This window comes from Chinchilla lanigera, unplaced genomic scaffold (genome assembly GCF_000276665.1).
Source record: "Chinchilla lanigera isolate Chin_1 unplaced genomic scaffold, ChiLan1.0 scaffold00066, whole genome shotgun sequence".
In the NCBI taxonomy this organism is placed as follows: domain Eukaryota; kingdom Metazoa; phylum Chordata; class Mammalia; order Rodentia; family Chinchillidae; genus Chinchilla; species Chinchilla lanigera.
Genome location: NW_004955467.1, coordinates 10,023,660 through 10,032,791, shown reverse-complemented (window position 1 = coordinate 10,032,791; position 9,132 = coordinate 10,023,660). Strand labels below are relative to the sequence as shown.

The following is a 9,132-nucleotide window of genomic DNA, read 5'->3' as shown; positions in this document are numbered from 1 at the left end:
TCATGGGCTCTAGGCCTCCAGTTGGACGTGTGGAGGACATTGCTATGGGCTCTAGATCTTCAGCTGGACTTGTGCAGGACATTGCCATAGGACCCAGGCCCTCAGCTGGATTCTTGGGGTCTCTGGTGTATGGACAGATCTCTTGCACTCTTTTGCATTTGACTCTTTGGGTGAATATTATAAAATAATCCTATAAATTATGTGTCCTCTATTAAAATGTTTCTTTTGCAAACCCTGACTACAACAACTGGTCATGCATGTTTTGCATTGTTTTGTTCAGCTCTTCTAGCTTTTTGTTAGTGTCTTCTGTAGCCTCTGAGGTCATTTGCTTATTTGGCCAAATATCTTATTAATTATATCTTCTGTGAGTTTTCCAAATGCCTATTGATCTGTTTTGTTATGTTCCCTGATATCTTTTCAAATAATTTGGGTGTGTGGCTTTAGGTTTCTTTCTTTTTAATGCTGCACGGATCAGCTTTTGGGGGACTTAGGAGTTTTTGGAGATAAGATAAGAGGACTTATCTTTTCATATTTATAGAGTATGTATGTGTGTGTGTGTATGTGTGTGTGTTGAGGCTTACAGGTTGATTGTAGCTAAATGCTTTGTTTCTAGTATGGAGACTTCTTTAATGTCTATTTTCAGTTATTTCTTCTGGGTGTGGCTAACTATTGGTCTTTGGCTCTTTCTTAAGATAAAACTACCTCCGTTTACTTGAGAAGGGAGGTTGCAGTGTTCCAGGAACAGCCCACAGTATTTATAATGCCCCAAGGTAATCCAGATATTGGTATCCCCCCCAAAATCAATCAGTACCAACAACTGCAAGGCAGGGTGATGTGGTGAGGGACAATAGTTCAATGTGGCAGAAGACAGCAAAAGCAGCAAGAGCAGAAGGGAGAGAATAAGCCTGTTTTCCTCTCTTATACTGTGTGCAGGACACCTGCCCTCGGGTGGGTGTAGCACTTACATCATCTCTGTACCCTCCTTTTGCACAGGCTTAGGATGTTTACAAAGTGAGGACCCTGACCCTTGCTAAGCCACTTAATTAAACTTTTCAAGTTGACACAGTGAACAACATCCTAGAGTGGTAAGGGCTTAATTCACCATCATACAGTCTAGATTCAGCCACCTCTGAAAAATCCCCGTGACCACATGAAACTTGGGGGGGGGGCATCTAGACACAAGCCAAAAGGTGGTAAGGCATGTCCTCACACACTAGGATGTAGAACTGCTGAGTTACTTAGCTAAGCTTGTAAACTTCTCAAATTGACACAACATATCAACTATTAAGGACCAGAGCTTCCCCAAAGAGAACTGCAGCCACCCTCAGTGATGGCAAGGACCTGAGCTCCTGGTTCATATCAGGAAAGCCAGTGTGACAAGCTTCTCCAGGAGAATCAATAGCACACCATTTCCCCCTCCAGTTTTCTTTTTATGCTGATGTCAGCAATCCTCAGGTGGACCATCCACGCCCAGCACCAAGCTGATTCAGTTCATCTGGGTGTTACAAATTTACCATTAGTTGATCCAACACATCAGTGCTATGGCTTGTGTCTAGATGTCCCCCAAAGTCTCATGTGGTCATAGGGATTTTTCAGAAGTGGCTGAATCTAGAGTGTGTGATGGCGGATTAAGGGAGTAAATGCTACACTTGCCCTAGGGTGGGTAGCCTGCATACAATATAAGGGACAGAAAGAATCTTGTCTTCCCCTCTTGTCACTTTTGCTGTCTTCCATCGCTATGAATGGTTGCCCCTCTGCCATGTGCTACCCTGCCTTGGAGCCAGCTGATTATGGACTGAAACCTCTACAAACTGTGACTAAATAAACCTTTTCTCCTTTAACTTTGAGTCTCAGGTATTTTGTCTCAGCAATCAGAGAAAAGTAACTAACTCAACCATCACAGAAAACAGACTACATAAGTAGGCTCCAAATAGAAATTTGGGAAATTAAAAATTCTATCAGAAGTATGGGCAGCAGAAGTGATCATTGTGAGTTCAAAGTATCTGACCTTGAAGACATGGCTGTTGTTGCTGATGGATTAATGACAGATACTTTAAAAACAACCAGAAAACATTAAAAAATGGACCAAGCAGCTGCCAGATGATGCAAAGAAGACTAATCTAAAAATTAGAATTAGTGAAAAATCAGAAGATAGCACAAATAGCATAAAATATCTGTTTACTGAAATAATAGCAGAACATTTTCTAAATGTGGGAAAAGAATTTAATGTACACATAAGTAAAGCATATAGAACTCCAAATACCTATGATCAGAAAAAAACCTCTCCACAACACATCATAGTCAAAATTCTAGAGGTCCAATATAAGAATTAAAGAGTTTTGTGATCACCCACACCTGAAGTAATTGTAGCAAATTTAAGATTCCTAAATGCAAAAGAACATTCTAAAAGCTTCCAAAGAGAAAGAGTGGGGGTGAAAACCTACTTTCTTGAGGGCAAAATAGACACATGAATTATCTGAAATTTTTCTGTGTAGTGACTCATCTACTCTTGCCGTTTATACAATTATTTATTTCAGTCAGTTTGGGTTTTGAAATATTTTTTATTGTTTAAATTGAAATACAAGAGGGCTTTATACATATTTTTATTGCTCAAATGTAAGGGGAAAGATTTAGATTTTCTATTTCATAGTAGCTATATTGTACAAAATATGTAGTACAGTAAAATTTTAAAATAAACTTATTTTAAAGTTGTTTGATTTATAGAACAATTACAAAGAAATTAGAGAAAGCTCTCAAACCCACCACATAACCCACACCCTCTTTCTTCTAGTATTAACATTTTATATTAAAATGGTACACTTGCTGAAATTATTCAACACATGCTAGTACGTTATCATTAACTAGAGTCTATTCTTTATTCAGAATGTACTTAGTTGCTATCTAATTTGCTTTTATCTCTCAGGATCTCATCCAGCACACCATGTGACATTTATTCCTCACTATTTTTAGGCTATTTTCTGTGTCAGTTTCTCAGATTTTCTAGTTTTTAATGACAGTTTTGAGGAATGCTTGTTAAATATTTTGTAGAATGTCCAATGGTGGGAATTTGTTAAATATTTTTATCAATGATTAGTTGGAGATCATGGATCTTGGAGAGAACACAGCTGTAAAAAGAGTCACTCTCAATACATCATATTAAGTCCTCTACTAAATCAAATAACAAAGCTGGTGAGGTTGCTGGGAAAAATGAACCCTCCTACACTGTTGATGGGAATGTGAACTGGTACAACCATAATGGAAATCAGTATGAAGATTCTTCAAAAAAGTGGAAACTAAATATTCCATTTGGCCCAGCTCTTCCTCTCCTAGGTATCTTCCCAAAAGAGTTAAAGACATCCTATCACAGTGATAACATCCCTACCCATGATTATAGTAGCACAATTCATAATAGCTAAATCTTGGAAATATCCCATATGTCCAACAGATGATAACAAATGTATTCACACATGTATAGCTACATGTATGTACAGTATAAATAAATCGAATGTGCAAGATTCTTTTTTTTGGTTTTTAAAAACTTTATATAAAACCCATATTATAAATACAAAGCTAAACTATTTCAATACTAACAACACTGTTCACACAGAGACATTTAACAATCACAAATACAAACATGGGAGATGTTTAGTTTTGGTCCTTCCGGAAAAAAAGAACTAAGCTAGCTTTTCTTTAAAACATGGCTCCAGGCACAAAAATAGAATTTAAGATGGTAACTGCAATATTCTTAGTGTTTACCCTTGGAATTCTTTAAATGTCACTAGTCCTAGCAGCAGTGAACTCCTTTTGATTTATTTCTCCATCACCCGTCTTTATCAAACGCTTCTATCATAGCTCAAAGTTCATCATCACTCATATTTTCTCCCAGTTCTCTGGCAATATGTCCCAAATCCCTCAAACTTATTTTACCTGAATCATCATCCTCAGAGAGCTTAAATGCCTTTAGTATTTCTTCGTGTGGATCTCTTGCCGATATCCAGTCTGTCACAACTTCATTAAAGTCTTCAAAGGTGATTTTCCCTGTGGCTTCTCTTCAAGAATCGTCAGTACATCTGTTTTTTTTTTTTTTTTTTTACAAAAACCCCAAGGCTCTCATCACCACCTTCAATTCCTGGTAATCTATTGCTTCATCTTTGTCTGTATCAAATACTTCAAAAGCATCTTTAATTTCTTGTTTCTGTTCTCAGTGAGTTCTTTCTCTCCTTTTTGTTTTGTCTAGTACAAGATCACTTAACAGAGCTAAACTCATTTTCTCTCTGGGCAGAGATATTCTGCTCGAGAATGACGTTCTACCCCTCACCCAGCACAGCATGACTCCTACCAGCTGTTCCACACAAGATTCTGTTAAAAAGAGACAAAGTTGTTTTTTAATCTGTCCCTTCTTTTTTATTCCATCCTAGACCTTCGTTGGCCTCACTATTTTTGCTGTGACCACAGTACTGGGCTTTCCTTCCTTCTACCAACTGAAACTTGACCTTATCATATATTGGTTAAAATTAACTTCTGTTTTAATTGCTCCAGTCCTTATTTCCTCAATTATGAGATGGAGATAGTGACACCAACCACATGGGGATGTTGTAGTGGTAAATGAAGACCATGTATTTAAAGCACATACAACAGTGCCTGGCCTACTCGTTGTGCAGTGTCTAGGACTGTGGACTAGGGTATATGTTTTAAGGTAGGAAAAGAAGGCAGAAATGAAAGGGGAAGTTTATCAAGAGTCCTGCGAGTGGGCTGAGAGGAAGGGTAAAATGCCACTTGAGAAGGGATGTGGCAGACGGATGACAAGGCTGGGAAGTCACCCAAGAGAGGTTATTGCAGGTGACCCAAAGGACATATTGGTTGAGGACTCATAGAAGCATCAAGCCAAAAACCATGGTTACGAGCCAGATCCCTCTGCCCCACTGGGCTCAGTCCACCAGAACTGTCATTTGGCTTCACGAGGCTTAAGGAAAACCTTGAAGGAAATGTTGGCTGATAGAAGAAACTTTTAATCCAGGAAAACATTTTTCTTTTATTTCTTGGAATCTTAATAAGAAGGCAAGAAACAAAGTAAAGTCTTTTCCTCTCATTTTTCCTCACCACATATAATCAACTTTATTACTTAATCAGCTCTTCTTTATGTTTATGTAAACCAGATCCTTTGGGAAACAGAAGCGGGTAAAAGAGACCAAAGGCTAAGGAAGACCGCCCTGGATGGACACTAAGACAGGATAACTGTGAAAGTCTCCCGGCCCCACCATGCCGTAGGAACAATCATGCATAGTCCCCGGAGTTGTGTGAGGGGTGGCTCCGGCCACCCAGCTGCACAGCTTTGTGTGCAGCCTGCTCGTCAGAGGTGGGCGAGGAGGACAAGGGCACTCGAGAGTATGGGATGTGAGAAGGGTGCAAGAGAAGCACGATAGGGCCTCTTTTTTTGGTAACCGGAATCAAACTCAGGACTTTGTGCTTCCCAGGAAAGTGCTTGTGCCGCTGAGCTATCTCCGTGGCCTGAGATAGGGCCTCTTATTGAGGAGTAGAAGGCAATTAATAGTGATAGAGAGCACTCACAGGAAAGAATGCACACACACACACACACACACACGAAAACCACCAGTGGTGGTGGCGCACACCTGTAATCCCAGCATTTGGGAGGCTGAGGCATGAGGATTGCAGTGAGTTCGAGGCCAGCTTGTGCTACAAAGTGAATTCAAGGCCAGTCTGAACTGCAGAGTGAGACCCTGTCTCCAAAAAAGAAAAAGAAAAAGAATGAAAAATAATAGCAAAAACAGGAAATAAAGGCAAGATAAGAAGGAAGAGAAAAAAGTTGAAAGAAAAAAGATAAAAGGAGATAAAAGGAGCTAAGAGAGGGAAAATGAGAAAAAGCACAAACTTCCAAAAACCTCATAAAAGAAAGATTAAAAAAAAAAAAATCCCAAGTAGAAAAATTTTACAAAGCATTCAGTCAAAGACAAAATTCCTGTTATTGAATGAATGGTTTCCTTCCAAGATCTGCAGTCTTGGGATCCAACCTGCCATGATTTTCTATGCCTAGCTTTAGGGCTGATGGATTTTTGAGGTGTCTTTCCCCTCCAGATTGTGGTTACCATCCAAGCCGATGTGTGTCCTTTGTGGATGGGGAACACAATTAGCCCTGTGATCTCTGCAGTATGTAGACTGCTGTTTGGGAGTTAGAGTGACTGGTGGACTTAAAGTCCACAGTCAGGGGGTCTGGCTGCTCTTTCTCTCCTCTGGCATTTTTCTCATCCGGGGTCAGGCCTCTTGGTTAGTCCTGTCCTGCGCTGCCCGACGATGTGCGGAAGCAAAATGTAGAGCTAGTTTGGAGTTGGGGGTTGGTTGTGCCCTTGTGTCAGGGAGCTGGCTGGCACCTACTTGTTTGTGTGTGGGAGGGGCACTGCTCATCCCGCAGGGCGGGCATTGCTCCTGTGTGTATGTGTGTGTGTGTGTGTGTGTCCCACTCAATTGGTGTGGTTTTGGTTGGTCTGGTGGGGAAGGGGCACCCCATCTCTCCGGTCACTTGCTCCTGTGGGGCAACCATTGCAATTAACAATATGTAACAAGAATTAACTACATGCTGAAAATATGCAGATCAATAGGCAGAAATCTAAATAATCTTTTCATTGTCATTTATTTATTTATTTATTTATTTATTTTGTCTTTTTGAGACAGGGTCTCACTATGCAGTTCAGGCTGGCCTTGAGCTCACTTTGTAGCCCAGGCTGGTCTCCAACTCCCAATGATCTGCCTGTCTCAGCCTCCCAAGTGCTGGGATTATAAGCGTGTACCACCACACCCAGGTCTTCATTGCCTTTTAGAATTCTCCAAAAATTGAATGCTGTTACTAGTAATTGCAGCTCTGGGGAGTACTGTTATGTCTATCTTCATATATATATGTGAATCTTTTATATAGAGCTTTTATGCTTATAGTGTAGATTCCCAGAAATGGGATTTCTGTATAAAATGATGTGAATATATTTTCTATTAATAGACAGTATAAAATTGTTTTCCCAAAAAGCAATATCATGGCATCAGAATGGTCTTTCCCCACATCTTTACCAACATGAGGAGCTACCAACTTTTACTTCTTGTGAATATGATAGGTAAAAAATAAAAAATTGGGTGGCTGGAAGCTGATGAGTTATCGTGCTACAATTTGGTGGAGGCTAAGGAAGACACAAGACTCTTCATTCAGAGAAAAAGTACTTTACTATTCACAGAAATGGCAGTGCCTAGAACATCACATCAGTTCCTCATATTCTCCAAGTCCTGTGGGTGCCACAGACGGGCATAAATGAGTTGCATTATACAGAAGGCCATTGAGTTTAGGTATAAGTACTGATGTCCTTATTTCAGGAGTGAAATTATTACAGGAGGGGTGGGTTTTCTCTCTCTCTCCCTCCCCCTCATTTCCCTCTTCCCTACTTTCCCCTCTCCCTCTTTTCCCCTTTTGCTATGTGATGACTTCTGCTAAAAACACAGAAAGAAGGTCCTTTGTGATGCTGGCGTCTTGATATTGAACTTCCTAGAGCTTCCAGAACTCCATTTCTGCTAAAGAAAGAAGGTCCTTTGTGATGCTGGCGTCTTGATATTGAACTTCCTAGAGCTTCCAGAACTCCATTTCAGTGTGAGCCAACAAATTTCTGTTCGTTATAAATTACACAGTCTGTGGTATTCTATTATGGCAGCCCCAAATGAACCAAGATAAGTGTTACACAGCAATTTATAAAAAGACCGTAGAACACAGCCGTAGAACTAGGCTGTAGGAAACCATCTGGAGTTTATACTAATTTAACTACTACGTCACATTGCATTTAACCTTTGCTTCTCAGACCTACACAAACAGAACATTGCTGCCTCTGTCTCACTGCAACTGCTATGTTCACCTGGACTTAAAATTTAAGTTACTGCCAGATTAAGGACAGGAGCTGCTCACCCCATGGCCATGCAAAGGAGAAGCAGGAGCAGAACTTCACCAGTCCCCCTCTAATTTATCTGCCACAGCCAAGTAAAATTTCCTGTTCCTTTCAGTGAAAATCACCAACCTACACACCCTTGTTTAAAAAGTACCTTTCATATATGAAGCCTGTCAGAGCTTTGGGGGTGGTTTTCTTTCTTATAGCTTCTAAGGGAAAGAGCCAGTAGTAATGTAATTATGTTTTCTAGCTAGGCTTCAAACTTATGTGGAACACTTTTTAGTTTAATAAAGGTAAAAATGACAGCCACTTTTTTTGTTTGTTTGTTTTTTTTTTTTTTTTTTCCCGGTACCAGGAATCGAACTCACAACGTTGTGCTTGTCAGGCAGACGCTGTGCTGCTGAGCTAAATCCCCAGCCCCGAGAGCCACTTTTATCACTGTTAGTCATTCTTCTGCTAGTACTAGAACAATGCTATCACTTCAGAATGACTACGTTTTGAGTGGAGGAGTAGGGAGGGCAAGGTTTAAACAAAGTTATTTCTTTTCTCTTTTTTTGGAGACAGGGTCTTGCTATGCAGTTCAGACTGGCCTTGAGCTCACTTTATAGCCCAGGCTGGTCTCGAACTTGCAAAAATCCTCCTGCCTTAACCTCCCAAGTCCTGGAATTACAGGTGTGCGCCACCACACCCAGCAACACAGTTATTTCTTATCAAAGGTAAGGCAAGCACCAGTCACCATTTGAGGATAGATAGAGAGACAGTTATAGAAATAGATAAGATGGAGATATAAATACACATATAGATAAAGTTATAGATTATTTATAAAAATTTTTTCAATTCCAGTGTTCTAGTTTTAAAACATAATAATGTACACATTTAGGTAATAGCTTTCTTAATACATATATTGGAACCCACGAATTTACATGAAAGGCAAAGAGAAAAAAAAGATGCAAATGCTTTTTTTTTTTTTTTGGTATAGGAATTGAACTCAGGACCTTGCACTTGCCAGGCAGGCACTGTGCTGCTGAGGTATATCCTCGGTCTGCAAATGCTTTTCTTATGAGGTTCAAAATTTTTGAGGATTTTGAGAGGTTGGAATGGCTCTGGGGTCAGTAGATAGGGAAAAATAACAAGGCAGCTCAGAGCTGGTATAAAGGAACAAACACCCAGGTTATCATAAGAACTAGTTTGGCAATTTTGT

The 9,132-nt window shown here is 40.0% G+C and overlaps 1 pseudogene; it reads right to left on the bottom strand.

The window, feature by feature from the left end:
* Positions 1–3,768: 3,768 nt before the first annotated feature.
* On the bottom strand, positions 3,769–4,267 carry LOC102009927 (annotated as a pseudogene).
* Between the last annotated feature and the right edge of the window lie 4,865 nt (positions 4,268–9,132).